The sequence below is a fragment of the Miniopterus natalensis genome, chromosome 9, assembly GCF_054644295.1.
Source record: "Miniopterus natalensis isolate mMinNat1 chromosome 9, mMinNat1.hap1, whole genome shotgun sequence".
In the NCBI taxonomy this organism is placed as follows: domain Eukaryota; kingdom Metazoa; phylum Chordata; class Mammalia; order Chiroptera; family Miniopteridae; genus Miniopterus; species Miniopterus natalensis.
This window is the reverse complement of record NC_142089.1, coordinates 29443946-29457857: the sequence shown is the minus strand read 5'-3', so window position 1 is coordinate 29457857 and position 13912 is coordinate 29443946.

Here is a 13912-nt window from a genome sequence, read left to right as displayed (position 1 = left end):
AGTTACAGCTCTGCCACCCCCACCCCCCCACCCCCGCCTCGCCCCGTTCAGTGACTGATGCACTGGTTCAGTGCGCGTGACCATAGTAGAATCAATACCTCTCCAGTGCCCACCTGCTCCCCAGTGTCCAGGACAGTTCTGTCTGTCCTGGGACACCAGGACGCTGTGTATTTGATATGTCTCATTGAGCCAGGGCTCACACACCTCTGCCTTTTTATTTTCATAACTGGATTTCTACTTTGTCACCTAATCTTCAGAGGCAGGGGGAAAAATCAGATGGAACTTCTTGGCTTGGAGATGAAACATTATTGGAGGAGAAAAATGCATATCATTTTGATGGTACTTTCTGACCTCTTTTACAAGGATGTAAAGTTGTGTTTGAGGACTGCATTTGACATATATGCAAGATATTTATTTACTGCTGCTGCCTTGGGTCTCCAGGTTCCATCTAGGAGGTGTTTGCTATTCCGTTGCAGCGTGGGAAACTGTAAGCGCAATGTGAATGTTGAGACAGTGTGAAAAGGACCAGCACCAGGACTTTGATATCTGGCCTGGCTGCAGGAAGCTGCTCTTGAGTTTGCATTTGGGCAGTTGGGCCTCATGGATACCAGCTCCCAGGCTGCTGGGCCTTTAGTGTACAGTGAACGCAGTTCCCTCCCGCTTTTCTCTCCCTCTTTCCTTCACTAATTTGGACCTTGTCACTTGGTGTTTTAAACCCCTTGTCTATCACCAAAATCTGATAAGCCACCCCTTGGACTCTTGAGTCCGCTGTAATAAGGAATTTGCTCCACTTTTTATTCTTTTAATGTTTTAATATTAGATATTGGGCTCCCATCTCCAATGAAAGGGATCTCATTCAGTGGCTGAAAATGCTGATTTCATATATTTAAGAGAGCAAACTTGGGGACTCAGCTCAAAAGTCATGTGCTGTCTAAACCCACATATTATAATTTTGGGGTGATTTAGTTAATGTGGATTTTTGTTAATCTATGGATTTGGGGTTTAGAGTTCAGTTTACTGTTTATACTTTCACTGACAATGATTTCTTTTCAGTCTTAGAATGTTCCTCTATATGTTTCTGTGTCACCTGTGTTCTCTATCTTAGGGGTTGGGATCCTGATTTGACATCTGTACTTTTCCAAATGAGAGTCTAAGTGCTGGGGTTTTCCCCTGGCCCAAGCCAAGGGGTTATCAAAAGACTCTTAACTGAAACCTGAGATATGCCTGGTTGTTCTCCCTCTGCCCCAAAGTGGGCATTGGCCAAGAAAATTCCATCTCCACCTTTTCTCTGACGCTCCAACCAGGGACCTCCCCTGAACACCCTCTTAAAAAGAGATGTGTTCCTAACAGACTAGTGCTGCGTCTGCCCAGGTGCAGGCCTTCTCTGGCCCCCAAGGTCTCTCCAGGAGACTGAAGGAGGAGACCCACTGTGTGGGAATTCAGCCTGAGCACTTTTCTCCGGCTCCACTCCACCTTAGCCTAGGGCCCCACTGCTACAGATGCACCAGGGCACCAGCTCTTCTTTTTCCAGGTAGACCTTGCTCTGTAGCGGCCATGGAGATGCTATAGCCCTGAACTCAGGCCATACTCAGGAACAGCAGCAAGGGTGTGGGTGGGGTTGGAGGGACTTTCATGTTAAACTGTTCCACCTGACTTGGGTTTGATATCATCATATTGTTCCCTCAGCATCTTCACTTCTGTATCCCAATATAGACTTTACTCTGAAACTGATTTCATAAAAGTTATTAAATGCTACTTGAATGTGTATGGAGTTTACACACCCTTTTTCAACCCTGTTGTGGAAGGTTCTTGCTCAGTCCCACGAAATCCTTTCCAATGGGCCCTGTTGCTGGGAAAAGCTCAGCTAATTCTCACTGTTCATGCATGTCATTCTGGTCTACCGAGCTCCAGAACAGGAGGCCAAAGCAGTTTCATGCCTTTTCTTATAAACACAACATTAAAATGACTACAGAAACATGAAGTGACTTGTCACCACAGAAACAGCAATGTCCCTGACAATTCTTTCTCCTACCCTTAAGCTTCCTTGGGCTTTGCATCCCAGCCTCCAGACAGAGAGTTGGTCAGCACCTATGCTTGGTGTTCATAAGCCCAGCTGTATACAGAGAAGGTCCAGGGTCGCTCGTCACCCCACCCCCATTCTGGTTCACTCTAGGTTTCTTGGAGTATCAATTGTACGTTTAGAGCATTAGTTTGAAGATTTAAGGAAGTATTTCCAATTTCCCACTGCCTCTCGGAAGGTGCTGTTTCAGGGAGGTTTCTGGTCTGTGACATTACCATGCTCTGGCACCACTGATTTTAGGGGACACAGGTGCTCTTCTCTGAATTATAAGCATCCAAAGTCCGAGTTGGATGAGAGCACCTTTTATCGTATAAAAAAATAGAATTTAGGCCTCTATAAATTTACTTGGTGACATTAGAAACATAAGTTTTCAGTTTCATCAAAGTTGCTACTCCCAAAACTAGACCTGCCGACCTGAGTGCTGGTCCATGGGACGGGTTTTAAAGATGCCACAGAACACTGGCAGGTTTCCCCAGAACGGCGGAGGAGTTCATTTGGGTGTGGGAGGTCTTAATTGTCTCCTTGAGCAGCATCACTGACTGAGGCTCTTCCACCAGCCCCTCCCTCATCCAGTCCTGGGTCCCACCAGCCCCTCACCCACCCAGTCCTGGTTCCCACCAGCCCCTCACCCACCCAGTCCTGGGTCCCACAAGGGGTTGGGATGTGGAATCCTAAGTTCAGTCCAGACGTAACTCACATAGCTCTCATCGTCTACATGAGCCTTTCACGTGCATTATCTCATTTGATTCTTTATAAAATTCTTGATGGGAGGCCACACACACACTCCAGAGACTTCATTGTCTTCCAATTTGAGCTTTCGTTCTGCCACTTCATAGCTATATCACCTTCAGATGAGTAGCCTCTCTAAACCTCAGTGTCCTCATAACATCCAGATAGCACTCTAGAGTTCAGCACACCTGCCACACCCACCACAGGCCACCGCAGCGAGGGAAGCAGGGCAGAGGTGATCGTTACATTTTTGCACATGGGCACAGAGGGTAGTGGCCTGCCTGACGTCACACAGGATGTCAGCAGGACAGTCAAGCCCTGGACTCAGGTTTTCAGGTCTATAGCTCTTCCATGAAGAGCCTCTAAATCTCATGTCCGAAAAATTGTTGGAATCCCCTACACTCATGTACAGAAAGTTTTGTGCACTTTTCCAGAAGGGGAATCTGTATTCGTCAGGTTCCCAGTGGGCTCCACTGATGACAGAAACAACGAACCACCTCTTACATCATGCAAACGTCAGACTGCAGAGTCAAATCTGTCCATTCTCCTCCAGCCATATTTTTACCTAAAGGAGAGCTGCAGCCCCCAGAGAGGGTGAGAGGCAGCAAGTGGGCTTTCTTGCCTGGACCCCCCTCTCTCTGCACTTAGTGCTTCTCCCTTGTCTCAAATAATCTGCTTTGGAAGATGACCCTTAACAACCCCAGCTGGTCAGACAGCTCCTCCCTGCTGTATTTTGAAAGTTTGTCCTGAAAGGAAATATCAATGAAAGACTTGCTCTCCAGTCTTTGGTCTATTAACTCTTAATTTGTACACTGTTGGTTCTCAGTTCTGAGTAGTGATCTGATGCGTGGTTAAGAGAATAGCCTCTGGAGCCACACTGCCTGCGGCCAAGCCACTGCACTCACTAGTAGTGGGCCTGTGGGGAGTCACTTCACCTTCCCACACCTCAGCTTTTTAGCCATAAAAAGCTGCTCCCATCCCTTCAAAGGCTTCCCACTGCCCTTCAAATAAAACCCAAACTCTTGGCTTGGAGATAACAGTGAAGATTAAATGAATCAACAGTTAACAGTTGGTTAACATGCAAAGCAGTTAGAACAGCTATTACCTGGATTATAAAAGGAAAGGGTGAGGACAGCAGTGAGAAGTGGCAGCTTATGGGGGAAGACAAGACGTGAAAAGCAGGCACAGGATGTCCTGGAGCACTGCTCCAGAGCCCTCCAGGGAAGGCCAGAGGGTCCTGCACCAAGGGCCACTGCTACTAGTGTCCAAAAGGACAAGCCTGAGGCATCGTGGGAAAAGGAGGAGGACTGACTTGCTGAGCACTTAGTCTGTGCCCAGTACTGTGCTCGGAGCATTACATACATTATCTCACATAACCCACAACTGCGCTGCCGGCGGGTGACCTTGACCCCATTTCAGAGAAGCAACAGGCTGGAAGAGGCGCCCACTGCTAATAAAGAGCAGAGCAGAGTTTGGGACCCAGGCCTCACTCCAGGGCTCCTGCAGTGTTCATGACAATGCAGTGCCGCTTTCGAGGGAAGTATGACATCACCAAGGCATTTCAAATAACAATTACAATAATACAATGTTTTTACAATACCAGTGGGTGCAAAACAGGGGTAAAGCCACGTTTTTGTAGGAAACTCAGCTCTCCAAAGTGACTCAGCCCCAGTGTGCCAGGAGCCAGTTTGAGCAGTGCCTCTCTTAAGCACATGCAGGGACTGAAGAAGGGTCCGGAGCTTCCAGTTTGGTGTCTCCAAAATCTATTCCCTCCTCCTCCATCTGCTGTCCCACTGACATGTCTTCCCTTTGACCGTTACTCTCTCTCAGGTTATAAAAACCACATCCTAATTGATCTGCCTTTCTCCAGTTCCTTCCCTTCTAGACCAGTCTCCACACAGCTGCTGGAAAGAGCCTTCTAAAGCCCCTGCCTCGCCAGGCCACATCCCCACTCCCATCCCTTCAAAGGCTTCCCATTGCCCTTCCAATAAAACCCAAACTCTTGGCTTGGATGTAAAACTGTCATCTGGCTTCTGCCTCCCCATCTGTGTCAGCAGCCGTGCCCTCGCCACACCACCCCTCCTGACTCCCTGAAGTTCCCTGTGAGCACTCACTTCTGCCACCTCCGGCCTTCCACACCATTCCCTTTGCCCGAGGACTCTTCCATCACATCTGGACTCCAACCACTCCCTCGTCCTCCACTTGCCCCTCGGACTTCACTTCTCCGGACGCTTTCCTGACGCCTTCCTGACGCCTGCCACGCCCCCCAGGTTAGGCGCTGTGCTGTGAATCTCATAGCACCAGTCACTCTGAACTCTCTAGGTCTTGGCTCACATGCCCTCCCTACCACCCCAAAGGGTCTGAGTCCCTTCACGTCCTCAAGCCTAGCAAAATGACTAGTACATAGTAAGCACACAGTAAATTGGGACTTAAACGGAATTTAAATGGAGGAAATGATGTCCGCGTGCTCATAAGCTGGTCACCTCCATCGCTAACATCCAGCTCTTCTGGGAACATCGTGAGGGCAGAGACCAGATCGTAATTATCTGTTTATCTCCTGAGCCAGCCCAGGGTTTGGCACACAGCAGTCGTGCACCCAGCGGTTACTGAAGCAGTTAGTTAATTGGAACTGGAGCAAAACCAGCTGGAGCTCCTGAGAAGAGATGAGTAAAGGAATTGGTGCTGAGTACTAGCCGAGCCCTGCACGGTGCTAAGGGCTCTGTGCTCCCTGTCCTCCCACATCATCCTAGGAGTTACTCTGTGAGGTCAGTGCTGTTAGCATCCTCATTTCAGTTAGGAAAACTGAGGCTCAGAGAAGTTATGCCACTGTCCCAGAGACACACAGCTAGCAGGGAGAGAAGCTGAGCTGCCGCCCTGGATCTGAGCCCAAAGCTCATGCCTGATCTCGTGGACAAGGCCCCCTCTCTGATCTGCTTCGCTAGCTGTAGCGTCCAACCCACACACTCCTCCCCTTGCCTTCTAGGATACCGCACCCCTCCAGTGTTCCTTCCACCTCTCTTCCAGTTCTCTGCTTTGCCTGTAAAATGTCAGCAGCCCCTGAGCTCCTTGCTCTGCCCTCTGCTCTTCTCAAAATCTCCTTAGATAAGACACAATTTGTACTTCTAAGGCTCAGTTTGGATTTTGCCTAAGGAATAACTCCATGAGGGTGGGGTCTGTCAATTTGATTGGTTTATCCCCCAGCACAGACTAGCACTGTGTAGGTGCTTGATAAATAGCTGTTGTTAATATAATGCACATTTATATCACCTTTATTTTATGCCAGGCACTAAGTGCTTTACTTGTATGAACTCATTTACTTCTCACAACAACCCTATGGAGGAGGAGGAGCTGTTACTATCCCAATTTATGGTTGAGCAAACTGAGGCACAAGAGAATGTTTGTCTATTGTGCCTCTGACAAGAGACAGTGGGGCATCCTGGGCACTGGGTCCTAAGGGATGAGTAGAAGTTTTCTGGGTAACTGGCTGGCCTAGAGCTGGGAACCTGGAGGAGGCATCTGTGCATCAGCGCCAGCTCAAGCCTGGAGTCTGAGCCACCCATTGGGGCAAAAAAGCTGAATTATGAGCCAGCTCCCCAGACTCCAAACCACCAGGGGCTCCAGACCAACCAGTATGGGACCCTGAGCCAGCCATGCAGCGTGGAACTCACCCACCAAACACAGAGACTGTGCAGTACCAGGGGGAAGAGGGGGTGGAGGGAGTGGGAGGCAGGTGGTGGTGGTGGTGGAAGAAGTCAGAGTAGGAGACTCTGAGGGGAAGACGCCAAGGTGAGCACGTGAGTGTGACCTGGGTGGGGGTGGATTGGGTTTCCACCTCCTAGCCCCATTCCCCCCTCACATCTTCATTTTGGCCATGACGTGGGGGGATGACAGGCTGGAAGTATGTGGACCAATGGTCCCTCAAGGCACTTTGGAGGAGGGGTGGGGACTCAAACTCAGGCTGATCTTGCCTAAGAGCCTAGCCCTCAAGTCCTTCCTCTTCATAGCTCCTCCCCCACAGGCTGTCCTTCAGGCAATCCGATTCCAGGGTGGCAGGGGGCGAGCCCAGAGAGGGCTGGCAACTCACCCACAGTTACACAGCCTGGCCAAGGCTCTGAGTCTGGGTGGCGCGTTGGCCCGGGGCTGAATCCCAGAGTCACTGTTTCCAAAGGCCCTCTTGGGAACAGATGGGTGCCAGGAAAAGGAAGGTCCAAAGAAGATCACCCTGCCGGTGCACACTGTCCCCCAAAGCCCAGGAGGGCCTGCAGGTCACTTGGGCCTTTGCACTCTTTCTCTTCTCTGAGCAGAATGGCCTCTCCCTCAGTTCCTCAGCTTGGTCAATTCTGGGTCCTTCCAAACTCAGCTTTGGAAACTGCGAGAACTAATTTTAAATGGGGGAGGGGTCAGAAAGGAGGCCGACTTAGAAATAAATATATTATAATCAGTAACTTACTTATGTTGCCATCGTAACCAGTTAGACGTCGTAATGGGTGAAAAGATACTGTTCACAATAGCCGCATAAAATACTAAGGAATATGCTTAAGAAACAACTGCAGGAACAAAATGACAAAATTTACAAAGGGACATAGATGTCACGAATAAAGTCAGCTGGTCCTAGATGGAAATATTACAGATTGTGAAGATGCAAAACCTCCTTCAAATTAATTTATAAAGGCTTTGAAGTCAAATTTTCAAAGGATTTTTTAATTTTCTTTTTGAAATCAGCTTTGAAAATTTTAAAATATTTATTCAGAAGACTATCTTTCCAAAATACCCATGAGAATTTTGAAAGAGAAGAATCAGGATCTAGAGGGTAAGTTGCCCTCCAAGTACTACAGAACTACAATAACTAAACAAGGGAGGCTGGTGCAAAAGCCAACAGCTCCCTGGAAGAGAAGGAGCTGAAGCCACCTAAGCCGACTGCCCCTCCCCCCCCCAGAATTCAGGAAACAGCTTGTGGTCAGTGGGGGAAGGGGGGACATTAAGTAGTGATGTGATAAGTGGCTAATCATTTGGTACAAGTTCAATGACAAACTTAACTTCACCAACCTCCCACCAAAATTAATTTCAAATGAATTAAAGATATAAATGTAAATAATGAAAAAGAGGTAATATAAAATATAGGGGAATGCTTTTAGAAAGTTAGATTTGAATAATCAAGTATGATACTGTAAATAGAATCTATAAAGAAAAAAATGACAGATTTGGCTACATTAAAATTTTAACTTCAGTATAACAATAACAAAACAGGATGAACAAAAAAAATGGAGAGATACAGCATATGTTATAAATAAGAGAATACTAATGTCTTTAATATATAAATAGCTATTACAAATTAAGGAAAGGAAAATCTCTATGATAGAAAAAATAAGCAAAGAACGTATGCAGAATTTTGTAAAAAACACTAATGACTAACACATATAGAATAAAACTAAGGAATAACTAAGGATATGTAAATTACAATGACAAAATATTGGGAGCTTTTCCTGCTCGAATTGTCATTGATTAAAAAGATCAGCAAGATTCACTGCTGTTGAGTGTGTTTGTTGACACAACCTTTCCTGAGAGCTATTTGACAGGTAACTATCAAAAGCCTAAAAAAAAAACCAAGCCTCTGAACAATCAGTCCTATTTCTAGGAATTTATCCTAAGGAAACAATAAGGCGAATTTACAAAGAATGTTCATTGTTGCAATGTTTATAATAGCAAAATTGGAAACAAACTAAATATTTATTAATAGGAAAATGGCTAAATAAATTCAGGTACATCCATAAAATGAAATATTAAGCAATTCTTTTAAAAGATTATGTAGACATATTATTATGAAAAAATGTTCATCATTTATAAATAAAAAGTAATGAAAAGTACGTTTTTTGTAAATATAGGTACACAGAAAAAAATGTGTTCCAAATACACTTTGCTGGATTGTCTAAAATGTTTTATATTTTACTTTATCAGAACAAGCAATGATGTTTCCATTGGGGATCCCTAGAGGCTCCCATCAGGGCTTCCTTCTTTCGCAGGTCTTCCTCGCCGCTCCTCGCCCCCTCCCCCCGCAGCTCTGTTCTGTGGGGTGCCCGTGTCCCCAGGCGTGTGACCAGCCCTGTAAGGGCCCACGCAGCGCGGCCCTTCTCTGCGCGTCCTCAGGGCCGGGCACGGAGGGCTGAGGGCGCGTGTTCTCTGGGTGAGAGGCGGGAGCCGGTGGGAGGAACCGACGGGAAGGCCCCGGCCAGAGCCGACGGCGAGAGCAAAGCGCGAGAGTGAGCGTCGGACCTGGGTCCCCGCCTTCCCGGGACTCCGCAGCGTCGTGACCCGGGCAAAGGGCGGGTCCACGAACCTCGGCCCACTGGTGTCTGAGACGCCCCCCCCCCCCCAGGACCGCGTGCCCAGCAAGGCCGCCTCGCCGGCTCCGGGCGGGGTGGCGGCGCGGGCGGCGCTCAGGGACCGGCCGGCAGCCGGCGGTGGGCACCGCTCTGGGCGCGTCCGCCTCGGGCTCCGGGCGCGCCCGGGAGGCGGTGCGGGCGGGGAGCCCCGGGGCGCGCTCCGCAGACGCGGGGGTTTGATCCGAAGGGCTCAGGCCGCTGGAGCCCGCGCTGGGCTTAGGGCCGCGCTCAGAGCCCGCGCCTTCGCCCCGCCGCCTCCCGCTGCTTCCCGGCCCGCACGTCTGGGGGGTGGGGTTGGGGGGCCCAGGGCCCGGGAAGAGGCTGAGCGCAGCGGGCCTCGCGGTCCGGAGGGTGAGGGTGCGGAGACCCGCCAAAGCCCGCGCCTGCAACCGAGCAGAGCTTGGGCCTCGAGTGGGGGGTCTCACCTGGCACCCCTGGGATCGAAATCTGCTCTGCCCCCTACTAATTGTAAGATGTGGGACAAGTCACCGCACTTCCCCGAGTCTGTTTCTCCCCTGTCCAGTGAGATAGGGGGACTTGCCCCGCAGAGAGCGGTGCGACCTAAGGCCCCAGGGAGGCGCGTGGCGCAGGGCCCCGCAGGGACGCGCCCAAGCAGCCGGGCGCCGCGGCGGGAGAAGTTCTTCCTGGCTGCGGAGTAGTGTGCGGGCCCTTAGCCCTGGCCCTGGCCTGGTCCGTGGCTTTGACCACGCAAAAGGGCCGATTTTATTGTTTGTTTTTTGCGGGCTGGGGGCGGGGACCGCAAAGCAGCCCGCGCTTCTCCGTGTGCGCCCCGGGTGCCCGAGGCTGAGTCTCCGTGAACCGTGCTCCAGAGCGGATCCGGAGGGGAACGGCGTCATGCGCCTGTGTGTGTGCAGGTGTGTGCGCGTCCACACGCGTGCTCGTGCGTCCGTGGTTGTGCGGAGAACAGCGTGCGGGGCGGCCCGCGTGGGCCCCTTCCCCTGGGGCCCCTTCCCCCCTTTTCTCCGCAACCCCTTCCCGGTTAAGAATTTCAGCCAAACTGACGGAATCCGGCGCGGCCAAGGGAGGGGCGAGTGCGTCCCGCAGCCACTGGTTTGGGGATAATTACTTTTAATGTCAGAAAGATTTAGTTTAATATCATCTCTATTAGGCTGCCGGGCGGGTAATTAAACGGGACGCGCCGCAGCCGGCAAACAGATGGCGTCTGCTTGCTCCGAGGCCGCGGACAAACAGCGCAAAAGTCAGCGCCTCCGGGGTCCCCCCTCAGCGAGCGCCCCCGGCGCTTCCCCTGCTCGGCCCCGCGGCGCCGGCCCCCAGCCTCCTCCCCGCCGCACCCCGGGCCTCCCCAGGGCCAGCCCTTGGGACCCCGCCACTGCCTGGAGGGGCGGGTGCGTGGGCGTTGGGCCCGCAGCAGACGCGGGTGGAGGTGGGTTTCCCTCGCTGGGAGCGCTCACCGGGGCCCAGCCCCTGGCGCAGCAAAGGCGTCAGCAAATGACCCCGAGCTAAGCGGACCTGGGCGAGTGAGCGCGTGGGGCCGCGTGGGGGCCGCGTGGGGGCGCGTGGGGACGGGCTTTCCGCCCTCAGCTGCCTGGTTTGTCCCGGGAGGTCTCGCTTTCTCTGCCCCAGTCCAGCCACCCGCGGGGCCCTAGAGTAGGCTAGGCCAGGGGAGCAGGGAGGGCCCACGCGTGTGAGCTACGTGCTCCCCGCCGGGTGTCTCAGCCCCCAGGTGGGAGTCGGGGGCGGCTGCGTGATAGGTCACGTATCAGGCGGTGGTTGCAAGATGTGGACACGCTTGTGGAAGTGCTGTGGATTCGGTGGAACTTCCTGAAGGGGTGCTCTAGAGTGGGAGGGAGCCTCCGAGGTGAGGGCTCCCCAGGGCTATAGCTGCCGGCAGGCACGAGGGTGTCCCAGACCTTTCGGAATGAGGTCACGTGTGTGTGGTGTGTCCAAGTGTGAAGCCACACCGCTGGGAGAAGAGGGGTAGCCCCAGCTGCCTCGGTCTGGGTGTGCTGTCCCCCAGGGCTGGTGGCTCAGCCCCACCACCCCTTCCAGTCTGCTCCCCTCCCCCTGAGTCCAAGTCAGGACTAGCCAGGAGCGGCCTGCGGAGGTGTGAGCGCAGGGACCTCCACCCAGGACGCTACTCTGCCCCGCTCCCTCCAAGACACATTCAGTCAGTGAGCACCCCAACCTCCCGGGCACCAAAACACACTGTGGGTCTCAGACCTGTGGGGCTGCGAACAGGAGGAAAGAGGATCCAGAGGCGCCTGCTCTAGGGGTGGGCAGATTCGCTCCGTCGGGCTGGTCCTCTCCCCTTCCTAAGACAATGAGGCTCTTTACCACCAGCGGGAGAACCCAGGGTTCCCAAGTCTGAACTGTCAGCAGGACCCTTGGCTCCCCCAGGTTTACTTCAACTGGAGTTGGGGAATTTCACAGTGGCTAGGTCTCAAGAATGAAGAGGGGTGTCTGGCCTACTGACTCCCAAAAGCTAGGCTGATTTATGTAGTTCATTTCTTTGAGGTTTAAAATAATTTCTGGCCCTGGCTCAGTTGGTTGGAGCTGTTTGGTGCACGGGAAGGTTGCAGGTTCTACTCCAGTCAGGGCGCACACCAAGGCTGCGGGTTCAAGCCTTAGTCCTTGGACCTGGTGCCTACGGGAGGCAACTGATCCTGCATCTCTCTCACATCAATGTTTCTCTCTTTCTCCCTTCCTCCCTCTCTAAAATCACTTTTAAAAAATTAAAAATAATTTCTGGAAAACTTACACCAAGGTAGCTCTGGAAGTAGGCGCCTGGCTGCCCCCTCTCAGGACCTGGCTTCTGTCCCCTCTTCCCACTCCACCCCCACCCCCAACTCCAGGGCGCAGTTAACGCAAAGATTTCCTTGACTTGATAACCTCAAGCTGTTGCAGGGTGGGGTCTGGACCCTAGGCTCTTGGAGAACCTATTACCCCGGACTCACTCCCTTGCTCTCACTCCACGCGGGAGACCCTACGGGAGCGGACCCCTTTCTCTCAAACACATTCGCAGGCTCCAGCGAGGGGAATTTGTCAGGAGCGAATGGCCTGGTTTCTGTCGCTGTCACAGAATCTGTCCGAGTCGGAGTGCGCCCGGCCGGGCCTAGTCAACTTTCTGGAAGCTCTCTGCCCCATTCTGGCGCACACCCCCTCCCGCCTCCCCCTCCCCAGTCTGGTCCTGGGGTTTGGCTTCCCTGAAGAACCCCAGAGAGGTCCCGCTGTCTGCGGAGCGGCGGGGTCGGCGCGCCTTCCTGGGGATCCCCAGCCGCGGCGTCCGAGGCGGCGGGGCCGGCGGGGCGCGACCCACCAGCCCTGCCGGGGGGAGCGGCCGCGTCCTGGGGCCCCGGGGCTGTCTGCAGGCCCGGTCCGTGCACGCCCCGGCAGGTCCAGGCCAGAACCCGGCGGCCCTGGGAGTTCGAAAGAACGACGCAGAAACGCACGGTCTGCAGTGGAGGGAGAACCATGGGGAAGCGCGTTTGTCTCGTTAATTAAACGAATTTTCATTACTCTGAACGAAAGAGAAAAGTAAATAAAAGCGAGAGTGGGAGAAATTAGAACGAAGAAGAGAGAGAAAAAGCACCGAGAACCACAGACAGAGAAACCCCAGGAGATCTCGCCCGAGGACCGCAGCATTAATTCCAGATGTTGCCATTCAAAAGGGAAACAAAGTGCGAAACCTGTTACCTCCTCTGCAGACCCAGCTGTGTCCCGGGGCCGTGACGTCAGGACGCGAGACGGACGCGAAAGTTAAAACTACTCCTGGGGCTGCGGCGACCTCGCCTCTGGCCCAAAGGACGGACTGACGGGTGCGCGTTCTGCTTCCGAGAGGATCTGGGGGATACAGGGAGGCCACTTTTTTACTTTCGTTTAAAAAAAGAAAATGTAAACTATTTGTTAATTTAAAACAACGACAGAGATGATCCCACCACCCTGGGAAAGAAGTGGAGATGCTGCAGAAGCGAGGAAAGGGAAGAGCCAGAGCGGGCAGAGGGAGGGAGCGAGGGAGGGGCACGGAGGGGACGCGCGGGGCGCGGGCAGGCAGCGCGACCTCATTTCTTCTCTCCAGGCTCCACTTGAGAAACAAAAATCCTTATTAACCACACTCACCCTCCGCGATGCCTTATCATATCAGAACTTTTAAAAATAATTTGCGTTTTAAAGAAGGCGGTAGAAAAATCAAAACAAGCTCCTGACTATCCCGAATGCTCCGGCCCTGGGAGCCGCAACAGCCGGAGGGAAGCGGAGAAATCGTCGGAGCATCGCCACAGAAACCCTCCCTTCTCCACCCCCGCTTCACCCCCCACCCCGACCACAGTAATTGAATTGTCACCTGCCCCCATCTCGCCCCGGGCCGCCGGGGCCACTAGGGAAAGTCGGTCTTGCCAAGCGCCCGGGGCCAGTGAGAGCTGCGCAGCGGAGCCCGCTCCCCAGAAGCTGAGGGGTTACACGGGTCTACGTGGAGGCGCCACCGGACACGGTAATTAGGCGCAATTCACACGCTCTCCAGCGCACGGAAACTACTTGTCACGATATTTTTAACGCTCCTTTTCTCGCCCACTTTTTTCCACTCCGTCCGCGGCGCGCCCCCTCCCCTCGCGGAGGCGCTCGGAGGAGCCTTCGGAGTTTCGAATCTTTCGGACACTGTAGGACGCGGGGCTCCCCGGGCGCGGGTCCGGCCAATCAGAGCGCCGTCTGCCTCCCCTGGCCAATGGCAGGCGCCACATTGTTGTCC